Source organism: Hemicordylus capensis, chromosome 2, assembly GCF_027244095.1.
Source record: "Hemicordylus capensis ecotype Gifberg chromosome 2, rHemCap1.1.pri, whole genome shotgun sequence".
Classification (NCBI taxonomy): domain Eukaryota; kingdom Metazoa; phylum Chordata; class Lepidosauria; order Squamata; family Cordylidae; genus Hemicordylus; species Hemicordylus capensis.
This window is the reverse complement of record NC_069658.1, coordinates 145,504,024-145,522,991: the sequence shown is the minus strand read 5'-3', so window position 1 is coordinate 145,522,991 and position 18,968 is coordinate 145,504,024. Positions and strand designations below refer to the sequence as shown.

Here is an 18,968-nt window from a genome sequence, read left to right as displayed (position 1 = left end):
CCCTATTGGTTGTGGTGGGAATAATATGAAGAGAACCTTGTATGCAGCTCTTAGCTGGCAGGGTGGGATAAAGATACAGTAGTAGTGACTCATACTAATTCAAATTATACATGTTAATTATAATTTTACATGCAAGAATTATAGATATAACTATAAGAAATAAATGAAGTTATCTGGTACTAATAAGATAATCATATTGTCATGGCATGCTCTAGGTTTGGGGGGGGCCTTTGGCAACATGGCCTCTGGTGAGCCCCTTCCTACCTGGGTGGGCCCCCTTCCCTACCATGGTGGCAATCATGTAACTACATGGGACATTTTTGGGGGAAACACGATGGATAGCAGCCACTGGTTAGAATGCGGTTGCTGCTGCTGCTGGCCCGAGAATGAAAGAAATCCATGTCTGTTGCCATGGTAAGGAGAGGAGGCCCACCTCCACCCAGTCAGTAGTTCCCAGGTGTCGGCTGGGCCCAATCCTTCCAAGGGGTCCAGGCCAAGCATTGTGAGCCCTTTGGGGACAGGGTTCCATCTTATTTATTTGTTATTTCTCTGTGTAAATCGCCCTGAGCCATTTTTGGAAGGGCGGTATATAAATCATCATCATCATCATCATCATCATCATCATCATACTGGAACATCTGCAAAAAATACAAGCTACCTGTAGCCAAACATTGGTGGGAGCATAAAATTGAAAAAGTTGAAGAAAATGAAGATGTAAAAATATTATGGGACTTCCGACTACAAACAGACAAACATCTGCCACACAATACACCAGATATAACTGTAGTCGAGAAGAAAGAAAAACAAGTTAAAATAACTGACATAGCAATACCAGGGGATAGCAGAACAGAAGAAAAAGAAATAGAAAAAAATCACAAAATAAAAAGATCTACAAATTGAAATTGAAAGGCTGTGGCAGAAGAAGACCAAAATAATCCCAGTGGTAATTGGCACCCTAGGTGCAATTCCAAAAGAACTTGAAGAGCACCTCAACACCATAGGGGCCACAGAAATCACCATCAGCCAATTACAAAAAGCAACTTTACTGGGAACAGCCTATATTCTGCGACGATATCTATAACAGCAACATTGATAATAAAATTCAGCCATCCCAGGTCCTTGGGAAGGACTTGATGTCTGGATAAAACAAACCAGTCAATAACACCTGTCTGACTGTGTAATAATAATAATAATAATAATAAATAATAATAACAGTGTCAAAGAAGACTAGCAGATACGAAGCCAGAATTATACAACACAGGCAGAATCTCCAATTCCAGTCGAATCAGAGATGTGTCTACCAAAGCCTAGAAGGAGAAACTGCAAGAAACGTAGAAACACCAAATAAAGAAGAAACAGTGCAATTCTGGGGAAAATTATGGGACAATCCAATAGATTATAATAAAAAAGCAGGCTGGATGAAAGAGGTCAAAAATTGTAACCAATAAATGCAAGATCTAATAATAACACCAAAATTAATCAGTGAAAGAGCAAAGAAAATTAAAAATTGGACTGCACCAGGCGACGATGAACTGCATGGCTTTTGGCTTAAACACCTAACAAGCCTTCATAAACAACTATCAAAACAGTTCAATCACATTTTGCAAGGAGGTGATATTGAACAATGGCTAACAACTGGGAAAACTCATCTCATCATGAAAGACCCAGCAAAAGGTGCAGTTCCAAGTAATTATAGACTGATAACCTGCCTGCCAACCATGTCCAAATTATTAACTGGAATAATAGCAGATGAAGTAATGCGACACTTGTTAACTAACAAACAGCTTCCAGTTGAACAGAAAGGAAATTGCCCGAACACCAGAGGTACAAAAGACCAGCTGCTGATTGACAAAATGATTTTAGAAAATTGCAAGAGAAGAAAAACTAATCTAAATGTTGCATGCATAGACTGTTGGAGATGAACTTCCAGTGCATCGACCTTTTGCACCAACTGTCCTAATGACCACTAGGGGCATTGGGAGTAGAGACAGTGAGTCAGGGTCTCCCTATCTGTCCCTACTCTATGACCCATGAACTGACTCTGCAGCACTTCCTGTGCTGAGTCACAATTCTTCCTTTCCTCCTAGAGAGCAGATGGAAAGATCTTGATCTCTCTCCTTACCTATCCATTATGTAGTCCTTTAGATTAGAGATAGGTCTTTCCTATCAAAGTATATTTAACCAATAAATATTTAGTGTTTAGTCATACAAGGATCTCCATGTGTTTTCTCTAAATAGCTGCAATATCTAAACCATCCTCTGCTACCTACTCTGTAACTGGAGTGTGTGCTCATTCCTTAGTGCTCTTCTGTTTTACCTATTGTGGGTAAAAATCAACAACCTCTAACATTGACTACAAGAAAGCCTTCGATTCATTGCCTCACACATGGATATTAAAATGTTTAGAAACAACTAGTGTCAGCAAAAACATTCAGATATTTATAAAAAAAGCAATGAGCATATGGAGTACACAGTTAACAATCAATGGCGAGACACTTGGACAAGTTAGCATTAGAAGAGGTATTTTCCAAGGGGACTCACTATCCCCTCTGTTGTTTGTAATCGCCATGACTCCACTTTCACAAATACTAAACAAAACAGGCCTCGGATACCAAACATCTAAAACATCAAGTCAAATCAACCATCTGCTGTACATGGACGATCTGAAGTTGTATGGAAAGTCCCAGTCAGAAATCGAATCACTGCTAAACACTGTCTGTATATTTAGTAGCGATATAGCAATGGAGTTAGGACTAGACAAGTGTGCTGCATTAATAATGAACAGAGGAAAAATAACAAAAACAGAAGGAATAGAACTGCCCAATGGAAGCAAGATCAAGAACCTGGAAGAGAAAGAACATGACAAATACTTGGGCATACTCCAGGTTGATAACATTGCACACATTGAAGTTAAAAGAAAAATTGGAAGTGAATACATCAGGAGAGTTAGAAAAATCCTAAAGTCCAAACTCAATGGCGGGAACACCATACATGCCATAAATACCCGGGCTATACCTGTTATCAGATACACTGCAGGAATAACAGACTGGACCCAGGCAGAGCTAGGGACGCTAGATTGTAAGACCAGGAAAATCATGACCATCAATCATGCTCTGCACCCCTGCAGTGATGTAGATAGGCTACCCCCCTCGCAGCTCAGGTGGAAGAAGAATGCTGCAAGTCCATCAAACAGTAGAGGAGGAGAAAAGAGGCCTTGAAAAATATATAAAGGACAGTGAAGAAGATGCACTTCAAATGGTCAATAACGAGAAACTATTCAATGCCAATAAAGCAAAGCAGGTCTACACGAAAGAACAAGTCAAAAACTGAGCAGAAAAATGGAAAAATAAGCCACTCCCTGGTCAATATTTGCACAATATAAGTGGAAAATCAGACATCACCAAGACCTGGCAATGGCTTAAGAATGGCAACTTGAAGAAAGAAACAGAGGGTCTTATATTGGCTGCACAAGAACAGGCACTAAGAACAAATGCAATAAGAACAAAAGTAGAAAAGTCAACAACAAACAGCAAGTGCCGCCTTTGTAAAGAAGCAGATGAAACAGTGGACCACCTAATCAGCTGTTGTAAAAAGATCGCACAGACTGACTACAAACAAAGGCATGACAAGGTAGCAGGAATGATACACTGGAACATCTGCAAAAAATACAAGCTACCTGTAGCCAAAAATTGGTGGGACAATACAATTGAAAAAGTTGAAGAAAATGAAGATGCAAGAATAGTATGGGACATCTGACTACAAACAGACAAACATCTGCCACACAATACACCAGATATAACTGTAGTCGAGAAAAACAAGTCAAAATAATCAACATAGCAATACCAGGGGATAGCAGAATAGAAAAAAATAAATAGAAAAAAAAATATCACCAAATACAAAGATCTACAAATTGAAATTGAAAGGCTGTGGCAGAAGAAGACCAAAATAATCCCAGTGGCAATTGGCACCCTAGGTGCAATTCCAAAAGAACTTGAAGGGCACCTCAACACCATAGGGGCCACAGAAATCACCATTAGCCAATTACAAAAAGCAACTTTACTGGGAACAGCCTATATTCTGCGACGATATCTATAATAACAGCAACAATATTGATAATAAAATTCAGCCATCCCAGGTCCTTGGGATGGACTCGATGTCTGGATAAAACAAACCAGTCAATAACACCTGTCTGTGTAAATAAATCAATAAATCAATAAATCCATCTCATATTGAAGATGAACAAAACAGGAAACACCCAACCAGACAAGGAAAAAGGGAAACAAAGTCGCACGGTGCTGTGAAGCATTTATTGAAGCCCTATGCATTTCAGCCTGAGGCCTTTTTCAGGAGCAATAATTTATAATATTTCAAACAGATCTTGAGCAAGTAGCCTTTACCTTCTTTCAGGCTTACCAATGGTAAATGGATGTAAATAATATATAATAAATAAGTGTTACCTGGTTCATGTAAGGCACATATTTCTGCTAGTAAGGCTACCAAATACATTTTTTTACCAAAGGCACCAGTAAGCAGCAGAGAATGGCTGTCTCTGTCTTGCTTTACTTCTGATCTTCCAAGGGATCTTGTTGGAGACAGAGCTTGGTTAGACAAACTCTTGGCTTGATTCTGCATGGACCGTTCATACACTCTTGTTGATAATCTGTATTCTGTAAACATGCCTATTATGTGGTTTGCCTGTATCATATGCATACTTCCCATCTGGTGGAGGTGCAGCACTAGTGTGGGAAGCAACAGTGTGAGCCAGGTGACCAATTAGATAAGGGCTTATATGTATTACTAGTGGGAGTCAGCTGCATGGAGGGTGATATCCACATGGAGAGAACCACATCATTGGCCCAACCCACATAGTTTTTTCATGCATGCTTTATTTTTGGGAGCGCTGTGAGAAGAAACTACAGGGATGCAACTTCCACAGTGCTGCCTTTATGATGTGTGTATTGCAGTTTTATTGTCTTTAAACAGGAAAGTATTTTGCACTGGACAGATTGTTTAAAAATCCAACAGACCATTTTGTGGCACTTGTTCACTCCTGCTTTGGCTTTGAGGCAAGCTATATTTTGGAAGATGCAGATTTTATCTGTGTTGTGCTGATTGTGTTAATGCTTGGTGTGGATCTGAGGAAACTTATAGAAGCTCTCTCCTTAGGAGAGGGAATAGTTCTAGATAATCTTCAGATCACTTCCAGCCCTAGCATTCTATTCTGTCACTCTTATTTCAACGCTGAAACTGTCAAACCATTTCATGGATGGATATGTAAAAGCATGAGTTCTATTATAGGTTAACAAGGTTTGAGGATGCATTTTTTATGGATTCACTGAATATGTCCCACAGAAATGTTCCACATTTTGTATGCTTTTTGTATTTTACTGAGAACACAGAAGGCAAGAATGGTCAAAGAGATTAATTCAATGAACCATAAAGAACAAAGCAATAGATTTGCCTCTGCACATCAGTTATGCTAGTAGTTCAATCAGAGTACATAGATGGGATAAATTGTCTTTAAAATATAGAAGATACTGTGTAGTGGAAGAGATAACAAGGCTATGAGAGATCTAGGCTGTAAACCAATGTTTTACAATCTGTGTTCTGATGGACTCTGGTGTTCTTTGGGAGCCTATTGAGGGTTTCTAAATGATAAGACCAGTAATGGCAGACAGTTTGTGCACCATTATTGATTTTCTCTTGCAATACACTGTAAAAAGCTCGTGTGTACTTTGAACACGTTTTGGAACATTCTAAGATACACTTAGTTTGTCCTGGTAAACCTAATAGGTCAGATGGGTACTTCACATATAATGAAAGCATATCTTAAAATGCAGTCTAGCATTCTTGGAAAATAAAAAAGGGGTTAATAACACATGAATTGAAGCATTTAGTAGGCAAACTGATGTGAAAAGGGCTCACTGAGGACCGAACATTTGCTAATAGCTGCTCTATTGATGTAGACCCTGGTACTGTGATTTGAGAATCAAGCTTCAGTTTAGTAAAGTGCACTCCATGAACAGAGGATTATGTATTTCTTATGTATATATTCTGTGTGTGTGGGAATCCTATATCTATCATGCCACTGTCTGCAATTTTATTGGTGGGAGAATTGCAGAGGTGTTGAAATCAGTGACAGAGCTTCATATTGTGCAAAGCACTGGGATCGAGGCCAATCCTGGTGCCGCCTCCACGCAGCCCAAGCAGACACAGAGCCGGTTGCCTAGAGCACTCAACTCACGGGAGAATCCTGCAATGTACTGCACTCATTGAGTGGTGCATTGTGGGATATCTGGAGGCCGAAAAGCTGCATGGCTCATGGCAGCACTGGCCATGTGGGTGCGCAAGCCATGTGGCTGGGACTGATGTTGGATCATCTCAGGGGAAGTTAGGTGCTCTCCTGCCTTCCCCTCGCCCGCCCTACCCAGCCCAGCAAAAGGTCGTGTGAACAACCTTAAAGAATTTCATCATTTATTTGAAATATCTACAGATCACATTTCCAAATGTGCAAAGCAGCATAAGTTATTTACAGACAATCCAGAAAGAAAGAAAGAAAGAAAGAAAGAAAGAAAGAAAGAAAGAAAGAAAGAAAGACCACAGTGAATAATAATTATAGAAATAATCTGAAAAGCACTAAAGAGCCCCAAGATGATTACATATAAACTAAATTCTTAACAATGCTCAACTCTGTATTGGATTGCACTTGCAGCCAAAGGGCAGAGGATAATGATTGTGTTTTTAATTTTTTTTTTATATAAATGGTTTCAGGCATTAGTTATGGCTTCTGAGAAAGATGGGCAACATAGGACTTTTTATATGAAATAAAAATATGTTGGGCAAGGTTCAGCCAAAGTTAAGTATGTTTAAGCCCCATTGTTCTTAGTGCAAGAATTAATCAAATGATTTAACTACTTCCCATTGAAATAAATGGGATTTAAACATGTTTAACTTTGGCACAAGTTTGTTTGGTGCAAACAAACAAAAAATGGATCATAGAACAAATGAATCCAGAATTTTCACTCAAGACACAAATGGCCAGGCTCAAACTATCATACTTGGGACACATTATGCGAAGACCCAGCTCCTTTGAGAAGTCAATAATGCTGGGGAAAGTTGAAGGAAAGAGAAGAGGACGACCAGAAGCAAGGTGGATGGACTCGATTATGACAGCAATGAATGCACCACTGAGAGACCTTAAAGGCCAAGTTGAAGACAGATCATCCTGGAGAGAATCTATGTGTTTGCTAAGAGTCGACACCGACTTGACGGCACTTAATCAATCAATCAATCAATCAATCAGCTTTGGCAGGTTCATGTCCATAGTTTGTACTTGTAATTTTATATGGTAGAAATAAGGCTAAATCACAGTTTTTTAATTATACTGATACATCTTTTATGACAGCAGGCAGTTTTAATGCACCTCCCATTTGCTATTCTAGGGGCCTTGGTTTGCCCAACAGCAAATAACATGGGAGAGGGTCCTGGAACTGGTGGAGGGCAGGGCTGAAGCTGCAACAGATATTGCATAATGATTTAAAGCTCAGTTGTTGGATGATGATTGGTGTTGCTGATTAATTCATTGAAAAAGAATTAATTAATACATATAGGTTGCAGGTTGCCCTAAACAATCTAATTTATGGAATATAATCACTGTTGAGCTTTTTATCTGTATTACAGAACATAACTTGACATTGTACTTCATGACCGGAATAAAGACTAGGAGATTTACAATATTTAACGCAACTACTCAGCTGTAGCATTCCTGGTGTCCCCCAAAATGGCAGAAGATAGCAGAAAGGAGGCATAAAGATAGTGGAAGAGAGACGTAGCTTTCTTGATGAAGTTGGGAAAACGTCAAGATGTTATTTAATATATGTTTTAAAATGATTGCACAAGCATTATTTTCAAGCATCATCAATGTGCAGGGTGGAAAAAATATTACAGATTCCTAGATGTCACTTTAATTTTGATGCACTGGGATGCCCAGACACATTGGCTAACCAGGGACATAGCTAGGGGAGAAGGGGCCTGTGTCTGCCCCTCTCTCCAGTGGCCCCTTGGAGTGAGTGAGATAATGAAGAAAATAGGGAGGGGTAGAGCTGGGGGGGCCCTCAGGAGCTGCGGGGCCCAGGTTCTTTGAGCCCATCCACTCAATTATAGCTACACCCCTGTGGCTGACATCTAGGCTGAAGCTGCACTAGTGCAAAGATGTTGCATTAGCTAGTTCTGCTAAGTCAGGAGCTTGAGTTCCAGAATAGTGTTGCAACAAGGTTCAACAAAGAGCCCTTGTGGAACCAGTGGTGCACCTCATTTGGTGAAATCTCTTCATATATGCTGCAGGAAATGATGCAAAGCCACATACTTACGACATACTGCTCTTATTTATATACTTATATACATTTCAACAAAAATGATCTCAGAGTGGTTTACCTAGAAAAAAGAATAATAAGAAGCCGTCTGCTCTTGCTCAAGTGGACTGAAAACACACTAGACTGAGCAACCTTGAGCAACTGCTCAGCTATATGAACTTCTTGTAGGTGTGCATCTTTGTTCATTGTATCAGTGCAGAGTTAATCTGGATGTCATTCACTGGATTTTTATAAAGAAAATGAGAGCCAATAAGATTAGATTAGATTAGAAGAATGTATTTTCTTGGATGCTGGTCTCAGTGAAAAAATAAAGGTTGCACATGATCTATGGATAAAAAATATGCAAAGAAGAAATTATCACAATTCAGTATAGACATTTTTATACTTAGAGCTGGGGCCTCTTCACTTATTGTGTGTGTTAAGTATAGTCTGACTATAGGCCACCTCCAGCCTCAGAGGCAGGATGCCTCTGAATAACAGTTACAGAGGAACAACAGCAAGAGAGAGGGCATGACCTCACCTCTTGCCTGTGGGCTTCCCAGAGGCATCTGGTGGGCTACTGTGTGAAACAGGATGCTGGACTAGATGAGCCTTGGGCGTGATCCAGCAGGGCTGTTCTTATGTTTTTAAGTATACATCTAAACCTTTCAAAAACTACATCTAAAATACAATGTGTGAAAGTGACAAACATGTGTTGTAAACCCATGTATTGCACAAATACACTAATTAGAGGGCCAGGATTGGCTCAGCTCCCTGTTGATTGCACATTTGGTGGCACACCCAAATTTTTTTGCTGTATAATGCATGAAAAGGCCTTTAGAAAACAGGGTATTCTCCAGATATTAGGCTTCAAAAGAGTTTTACAGTCTGCAGTCATGGGCTGGGATCCAAAAAGCCACTCTCAAAAGCTTGCGCAGACCAAGTGGGATTTTAAAAAACATTTTTATTTTGAATAACAGATCACCATACCACATAATGTAACATATAACCCTCAGTTTCTAGAGTGGCTTGCTGTGTGGCATAGGGAGTTTCTGTCTCTGCAACATGTGACTCAAAGATGCCTTTGGTGCATGAAATGATTTCAGCAGTTTTATCCATGATTTAAAACAACAACAACAAACTTTCTCCTGTCCTTAACATGAATATTATGTTAGTTCTTTCCTGGCCTTCTGATTTGTTTTATGCACGATGAGATAAGTTTAACAATGACCAGTGTACAGTGAAAGTTTCATAAAATTTGCTAACTCATGAAGGGATCAAAAATTAGTACGCCCACATGAACACAACTGGTATGAGGAGCACACTGCATATTTTACTGTTAGAGGTTGATGTCACGTGTGACTTTCTATATAAATGTGTTAGTGTAATGTGACAGGAACAGCAAACCTGGATACTGTTCACAGCATTTTACTTGTATGTGCTCTGTTCACTATTTCATACACACACTTGACAAACACTGCCCTTTGCAAATTGTATCAAAGCACTCATGCATTCTGTGCCGCATAAAATCACAACATCCAGTTTGCTTTCTAGTTCTTATTTTTCATCAAGGAATTACACATGTAGCTTCAGCTTTAAAACTTTCTAAACGTTCACCTTGTCTTGCCCAGAAGACTTGTAGTGTTTTGTAATTGAATTGGAAAATGCTTAAGGTTATGCTTAAATAATCAGGCTTGTTCATTTAAATATTTGTTCTGGTTCTTGTATTGGAAAAGCTTAGACAATGGCCCCTGTTACCCTCTGGATATTTTTTTATTTCACTTGTACCTTCTTCTTTCCTCTGGGGACTGAGGTTTTGGCCTCATCCCTCATGCTTTGCCTTTCACTCGACTGTCATTCTCATTGTCCTCTCGGGGCTTTAAACGGAGGGTGACAGGAAAGGATAGACTGTCCGGGATAGTGATGCTGAAAATATAGTCATTAATGGGACTCTGGAAACCCAGATGTCCTTTCTGAACATTGGTAATTTGTTTTTAATGAAAAACCATGCAGTGACCCTGAACAAATGAATTTCCTTTATATGAAGTCTATGTGTGCAGTTACCCGACTAAAGGGATCTGAAAATGATCAAATTCAAACCCCGGGTTCACTTAAAAATACAGTAGATACTGGCTAATACCCTTTTGTTTGAATTGCTAGGTCAAAAGAATAACACATGCAAAAGGCCACACAGAAACACGTGTATGGGGTGTGTGTGTGGGTGGGTGTTTAAGGAAGAAATAATAAGCTTGAGAACAGTAATAAAAAAATTGATTGTCATGGTTAGAGTTGTTCTGTTGTGGAACTGTGCATTCTCACACATGGAGCTTAAAAATGTTCTTATTTTAATGAATGTTAATGCAAATGTAAAATGACCAGAAAGTTAATTCAAATTACAAATTTCTCTTCTCCATTAACAATAATCAAAATGTTCACAAAAATAGAGCGAGAGAGGCAATAGCTTCATGAGTGAGAACGCTCAACATCTAGCCTAAACCTGCAAAGAAATACATCCTTAAACTGCTTCCAGTAAAGAAAACAGAGCACAACTGTACATGAAAATGAACATAGTATCAAAAATGATATTAGGAATAGCTCAGCATTTAGTAGCTTAAACCTTGAAAGAGGCCAGGAAGCACCTTACTCTTTTCAGATGCAGGAGTCAAGGCAGACTCCTAGTGGGAGCCAGTGTTTTGTTTTCCTCCTGCCTTACATAACTTTTACACAGGTGTGACTTTATTGAATTTAGAATTACACAGATATGAGTGGAAGGAGACACATGCTCTTTTCAATCCCACTGTTCTCCGTCCCAGCTCTGCTTCATAAACCAATAGTGTGACAAATGGTTTTTCAACACTCTTGAGGTGGGCGCTTATATTCTGCTCTAGCAAGGCAACATTTTACAGGCTCTGAACACTAACTGTGCAAGCTGTATTCCTCTCTTTCTCATTTGCTCCAGATAGATTTTCTGTTAAGAATAAGAACAGAAAATTCATGGTCAAGACATATGTGTTGCCATAAAGTGGTAGTCGCTGTTGGAATGCATTCATGTAGGGATGGCCTTGCTGGATCAGACCAACGTCCATCTAAGTCCAGTATTCTGTTGGCATCAGCAGCAGCCAGCCAGATGCCTCTTCTATGGGGTATAGAATGCATGCAAGTAGGAAAGTCTTCCTATTAGTTTGTGTAACTAGAATGCCTTAATCATCTAAACAGAACTCAACTAGCTGAGTGTAATCAGCTATAAGGGATTGTTTAGACAGGTCTAGCTCAGTCTGTAGCCAGTGACATGTTGGTGGCTGGTTTGTCTGTGTTTCCTGTTTCTGCTCTCTACCAATGGAGGAAGATAGAAATGGTCTCACAAGGAGAACAGATAGATCATTGTACTACGAATGATTGTCAGCTTTTTATGGGAGAGGTACAGATAAATTACAGTTGTGTCAGCTGAACAGTCACGTTGGACCAGTGTATTCTCTGTTGGATGTTGTTGGAGGGAATTCCATCACCACAGCAGGAAGCCCTCCTGCTGTCATGGTGGAACTCTCTGACGTTCGACCTGCCCTGCCCTCTCCCACCCTACCCTCTTCCCCTCCCTCTCCTTCACCTGGGACCGAAGTCGAGTAGGCTACATAACATCCTCTTTGCCCTGTAGGGACCAGCTGCTTTGCCTTTCAGTGCAACTTCTGTTTAAAAGACACATTTTTGCCTTCAAAATTCACTTGTCAGACATTGAATGGCATGGGTGGTTCTGGAATTTGTCATTTTTTTTTTGAGGCTGAAGCCAATATATTCATGTGACTGCAATTATCATTTTAAAACATGAACATGTGAAATAGTATAGTGTAGTGGATAAAATGAAATTGAATTTCTTTTCAGCCATAAAGCTTTCTGGGTGGTATTGAACCATATCTCTCAGCCTAATTTACCTCACAAGGTTGGTGTGAAAATAAAATTAGATAACCCTATGTGTACTGCCCTGAGTTCCTTGGAGAAACGGCAGGTCAAAGATGTGATAAATAAGCTGCTGTAGTATCAGGGACCATAGTCTTCTTTGCATTGAGGGGATTACCCCCAAATGAGGACCACATTTGGTATTACATAACATCACTTGAACTAAAATATGTGAATTCACCCTGAGTGATAAAGGCATTCAGCACTTGATATGTCTCTCTGCAGGGCCTATTTAAAAGCTGGTGAAATCAATGTAAGCATTCTTATTGGCATCAGCAGGCCCCAAGTAAGGCTGGATGCAGACGTTTTTCATATGTAAATTTAACTCTTAGACTTTAGGTTTCTCTTTAATTTTGCTTTGTCTCCAAAGGAATGTTGCACAGGAAATGCAAGTGGGAAAAGCAAGAAGGAACATGTTGGCAAGTGATATGTATAACATGACTTCTACTGATTCATTCCCAGCACCATTCTCTATACTTGGGTGCTTTGTGTGTAGGGCAGTAACTTGTGTGTAGGGCAGTTCCTTGCAGTCAGAGGCCAAAGGTATGGAATTTGCCCTCAGCTTCTGGATGTTCAGCCTCTTATCTGATTTTCACAGATGCTGAGCAGTCAAAAGCCCTATTCAGACGCTATGTTGTATGAGTGTATAAAATAATACGTACACTTACATTTATTTTTGAGTGATTGATTATACTGTACCTGCGTTCATGTTATAACCTGTGTACAGTCCTCTCAAATGCATCATATAGACAGGTAACGTACTGCTTACCTGTGTTAAATATAACATATATATAATTGTACCTCTGTACAGGTCTGTACTTGTGTACATTGTACACTGAAGATGCATGTGGTAGGTTGGGCAGCCTGGGCCAATAGGAGGCAACAAGCTGTACAACAATTTGGTAGTACAACATTTATCTCAGCAATGAGTTGATCAGACTGAGAACACAACAGTAGAGATGTGCAAGTCAATTTGGATCGATTGGAGCTTGAATTGGGGTGATTCAAGCTCAAATCGAACAATCCATGAAATGAATGGCCTGATTCGAGATCAAATTGAATCACCCTTGATTAGAGCTTGAATCTATTAGAATTATTCGAGTTGTGGGTGCCATTTTGTCTCCGTTTCCCCCCCTTGCTGATTGGTTTTCTGGCACTGGCTTCTGATTGGCTTGAGATCTCCATGCTTCTTGGATGGCTTGTTGTCATTCAAATCGAGTGTTGGCATGGGCAACTGTGCCTCCATTAAATGAGGATGAGGGAGCAGGGACGCCAAAGCTGGGATTTTCAAAATGTATTTAAGGGGCTGCTTGGAGGTAGAGAGACAGAGAGCCATTTTGTGCCTCAGGAGAGAAGGATCAGAGAGAGACTGCAGCAGCACTGAAAGGAGAGCAGAGATTGGTGGTTGTGGTGGTCTGACCCTGCCTGCCTGGGTTAGTGAATGAAGAGAAAGACAGAGAGAGAAAGACAAAGAAAGACAAAGAAGACAGAAAGAGAAAGACAAAGTTGGGTTTATCTGACTTCCTCTATTTTTTCTAATCCTTTTCATTTGCAGTGCCAACTGCTTTTATTTCTGCTATATATTTTTTTAAACAGAAGCCCCAGTGGCTTGAACTGGGAGCTGACTACTTGGAATTTTACTCCTTGTATGGTTCACGCTGCTTATTGCTTGTAGCCAGCCCCCAGTGACTTTAATAATGGAGGTGCTGTGCTGCTCCCCGCATTTTAACCCCCCCCATGGCTTTAACTGGGTGCTGCTTGGAATTTTATTTGGATTTCTTATTCTTGCTTGTAGTCAACCCCCAATGGCTTTAATAAGTGGGGTGCTCCTCCTCCTCCTCCTCCTCCATTTTGCAGCCCCGATCTGCACCTCTTTGTTCCTGCTGTCAGCGTGCCTGGTGAATTAATTTTTTATTTTTGTAGGCTGATGTGTTCTGTCTAGTGCCCAGCCTGGGGGGGGGGCTCTGTCCCCCCCATCCCCTTTGTTTTATTTTGATAGGGTGGATGGGTGCCCACCTGCTGGCACCCACCTCCCCTACCCCCAGCTGTTGAGTCCTGGTGTCTGCTTGGCCCAGAGTGCCTCGGAGTGCAACAAGTGGAAAATCAGACATCACCAAGACTTGGCAATGGCTTAAGAATGGCAACTTGAAGAAAGAAACAGAGGGTTTAATACTGGCTGCACAAGAACAGGCACTAAGAACAAATGCAATAAGAGCAAAAGTAGAAAAGTCAACAACAAACAGCAAGTGCCGCCTTTGTAAAGAAGCAGATGAAACAGTGGACCACCTAATCAGCTGTTGTAAAAAGATCTCACAGACTGACTACAAACAAAGGCATGACAAGGTAGCAGGGATGATACACTGATCTGGAACATCTGCAAAAAATACAAGCTACCTGTAGCCAAACATTGGTGGGACAATACAATTGAAAAAGTTGTAGAAAATGAAGATGTAAAAATATTATGGGACTTCCGACTACAAACAGACAGACATCTGCCATACAATACGCCAGATATAACTGTAGTTGAGAAGAAAGAAAAACAAGTTAAAATAATTGACATAGCAATACCAGGGGATAGCAGAATAGAAGAAAAAGAAATAGAAAAAATCACCAAATACAAAGATCTACAAATTGAAATTGAAAGGCTGTGGCAGAAGAAGACCAAAATAATCCCAGTGGTAATTGGCACCCTAGGTGCAATTCCAAAACAACTTGAAGAGCACCTCTACACCATAGGGGCCACAGAAATCACCACCAGCCAATTACAAAAAGCAACTTTTCTGGGAACAGCCTATATTTTGCGACGATATCTATAATAAACAACAGTATTGATGATAAAATTCAGCCATCCCAGGTTCTTGGGAAGGACTCGATGTCTGGATAAAACAAACCAGTCAATAACACCTATCTGACTGTGTAAACAAGAAATAGATAAACCAACCAACCAACAAACAAACAAATAAATAAACCCACAGGGTTCTCAGCTCCCCTGTGGTATCTGATGCAGATGAACTTATGTGTAACAGAAACCTACAACCTTGTAGAGTCAATTTGTGTCAGAACAATAAATCAGGTGCCATAGCTACTTGCACACACAGTACCACTTGCACACTGTACCACGCACAACAATTCTCAAAATACCCTTCTTCTCGGAAACCTATTCTGGAACTTTTTTGTAGGTAATGTAAGGAATTATGTATATGTTGAATAAGGCTAGCTCCTGTGCAACATGTTCAGTTGTGAAGCTCTTCATCTGAGACTGTGCTCAGAATGCGCCCCCCCCTTCTGAGGTGAGATGGAGGGATAGGGCTGTATCTGTTGTGGGATGCCCTCCTCTTGTCCCTTCATCTGGTGCCTTCTTGAATGGAGTTCAAATGTCAGCTGGAGATGCTCTTGTTTTCCCAGGCATACAATGGGATTTAATTATTGATTTGGCTGCTTTTTATAACTGTTTTTAAGGTGTTGCTGGGTTAACTTTTAATTAATTCTTTTTATATTAATGTTTTTCATTTAATTTTAATATTTTTTCAATTAATGTTGTGAGCCACTTTGGAAATCAGCTGAGAGGCAGGATATAAATATTATAAATAAATAAAGAGCACAGTAAATGTTGTAATAAATCTCTTAAGGCAGGGCTTCCCAAATTTGGGTCCCCAGATGTTGTTGGACTAAAACTCTCAATAGCCTGTGTCCATTGTGTGCTGGGGATGATGGGAGTTGTAGTCCAATAACATCTGGGGACCCAAGTTTGAGAAACCCTGTCTTAGGATATATTAATTTTTTGATAACTTCACTTGCTAATTAATGAAGTATGTATTAGTCCTCAGATAGTATTTACAGCTTCACTACATTATCTTAGGTCGTTTAAAAGCATTCTAGACCTTTGTTGATAGTCAGCACCCAAGAATTTATCTGTGTAAAATCTAATTATATCATTTTTGGTATAATCCCACATTTTATTGATTTTAAACGTATTCCGGTATGAATATCTGTGGTGTGACTCCATCTTTTAGAAGCAGTACTATTTTTAATGAGATGAATTCTCAGCTGGTATAAACTGGCGTGGTTCCGTTTTGATTTCAACAGACCAGGTCTGATTTACTTCGCTCAAGAACCAAGCACTGTATACAGAAGAGCTAGTCTACTTTTCTTTGCTCTATACACTCATTTTCTCCTCCTCCCTTTTTAAAGTGAAACATTATGCATATCTAAACATAAGTAAGCAAGGCAAAGTGTGTATAAACAAAAGCCTCCATATTTAGAAATGGGGAGGAGGAGAGAAAAACATATTGTATTGCTCCACTCTTTGGAAATTTCTATGCATTTGTAATAACAAAATTACCATAATTTGCTCGTTAACGCAGCTAGATCAGTCAAGCATTGTTCCAAACATGCGGAGACTGCTCCTCGCTCTAGGTCTGCCAGTGAGTTAAGCACGGTGAAAATTAGCATGCAAATAGCCCTAATTCAGTACTCGAGCTGTCAGATTCACATTCAGTGGCTTGTTTCCATTTGAAATCCCTGACAGGAGCAGTTTATGCAATCCCACCCTCAAGTAGTTCCAGCCAGAGGAGGCACCAAGGGGGCACTTTCTGAGTGACAGTTTGGCCAGCTTCAGTCAAATAAATCAGTCACGTCAACTGGTAGCAGTGAGCAAGCTATGCTGGAAGGGAAGGGGGAGAAAGGGGCAGAAGGCCAGCCTTTTCTAGCAGACCCAATAACCCAAACTTTCTGTGGCCCATCAAAGGCCTACAGCAGGGAACATAGGTCTCTTGGTGCTCCCTAAACAATTTGTTTGAAACATTGCCTGTGGGGGCAAGGGAGTGCATCAAAGGATTTTTATATTCAGATATTGATTTTCAAGTAAAGTCACAGTGTGCACTGCAAAAAGACTTCCCATTCATAGCTGTTTAATACTGATGGATGAAAGCCTGTGTTTACAATAATTTCTTTTTGTATCACACTAAAGACCCCTGGCTTATTTTGGGACAACTGAATTCATGCAGTCTAATTGTGGAGGCTGCCACCCACTAGGCAATGCAAAGAAAGAAGGGGATGTTGTGCAGGAGGAGCAGGGGGAGGAAAATGCCCAATCCTTATCTTCATATTCATTTATTTCAATATATACAACATTGAAATTGCTCATTCTCAAACACTGAGGCTATGTCTTAACAAACTTATTAGTTGAACAAACAATTTACCTGGAAACTTGGCCTCCCCCTGTCAAAACAGAGTATGTTTGGTTCATTCAAATGGCTTGAGAGGGATAATAATATATTAATTGCAAAACTCCTCGTTACATTAAATAATGTCCTGCTCTACCTCACCCAGTCCCTGGCCACTAAAAGAGGCAGTTCACATGACCAGGTGGGCGGGGGAATCTGGTTAAACTTACCATCCCCGCAGATGAGAAATGGCTTGTTACTTGAAGCACAGCCCATGCTCCCAGATGAGCACTGCTGTGTGCCTGAAGCACACAGCTCTGGAGGCTAAGATGACACATCCTGGCCTCCGGGAATCCCACAAAGCACTACATGACACACACAATGCATTGGGGGATTCCCCCAGGAGACGGGCACTCTAGGTCCCCATGTCTGTGTCCACTGAGGCTAAACATAGCTCCAGCAAACACACAATCCTGGAGCCTGGGTTAAGGGCTCACTTGAGCCCTTAACCCTGGCTAAGAGTGGGGCTTGGCAGCACTGCCCCTCCAAGATTGGGCCTGATCCCGGCAGTTCTCACACGCAGCCTAACCCAGGCTGGGCTTCCCTAGCCTGGGTTAGGCTGCACATGAGAATAGCCTCAAGGACTTAGGCTTCAGTGAGTAAAAGCTTGCTACAACCATACATTCATGAATGCACTTGCATTGGGTTTCCTATGTGGAATATAATTTGAAAGATTTTTCTTCCAAAATCCAGAACCTCAACTTTGGATCCACAATGCTTATTTGGGCCTTTCAACTAGTGTTATATTAACTTTAAATGTGGTGGGGTGTTTTTTTTAGAAATCACTGGCAACTGTATCTGGAATGAAGTCACATGCTAGACCTAAGAATATTGGGTAGCATCCAGACTAAGTTAGTCATGACCAAGTCTCACTAAAAATAATGGGGTTTAATTTAGCCATGACTAATTTGTCTCATTTATTTCAATGGTGCTTAGTCATAACCAACTGGTCTGGATGCTGCCCACTGTAGTCCCTATTAAGACTATATGATATATGAGCCACAGATTCCTTTCCAAAATAATAAACACACTAGATTCTTTCAACACTGTCTGGCAAAATTCTCTGTGGCCTGATGTATGAGTATAGGGTTTGATACAAGAACCTCAGCATTTAGTGATCCAGGAAAGGGTTATAACCACTCCAGAAAAATATGTAAGCCACTTTCCCCCACCCACTTCTTATTATCTACTACATTGGAGAATATTACCACAAAACGTCATGTTAATATGACAGTTCTCCATATTGCTACAGCAAAACCTGGTTTAGATTCCCATTTCCTGTGGTGTTCCTGTTCTAGTCTTTGGGCCACTTTCTGCTCTCTGCCTGGCTATCTTGGCTTCAGATCCAGAACAGGCTTCTGATCCTGTAGAGGGTCTTTGGCTCTAGTATGCTTTGTATCATCTAGCTCCTTATTTTGTGTTGACGTAAGCTTACCAAAGA

General features: G+C 40.4%; 1 protein-coding gene and 1 long non-coding RNA gene across 9 annotated transcripts in view; one reads left to right on the top strand and one right to left on the bottom strand.

The window, feature by feature from the left end:
• Positions 1–18,968, bottom strand: part of LOC128345282 (uncharacterized) — a 148,315-nt gene that overhangs the window by 59,224 nt on the left and 70,123 nt on the right. The window lies entirely within an intron of this gene.
• Positions 1–18,968, top strand: part of PAX5 (paired box 5) — a 316,792-nt gene that overhangs the window by 264,930 nt on the left and 32,894 nt on the right. The gene's annotated exons all lie outside the window — the stretch shown is intronic.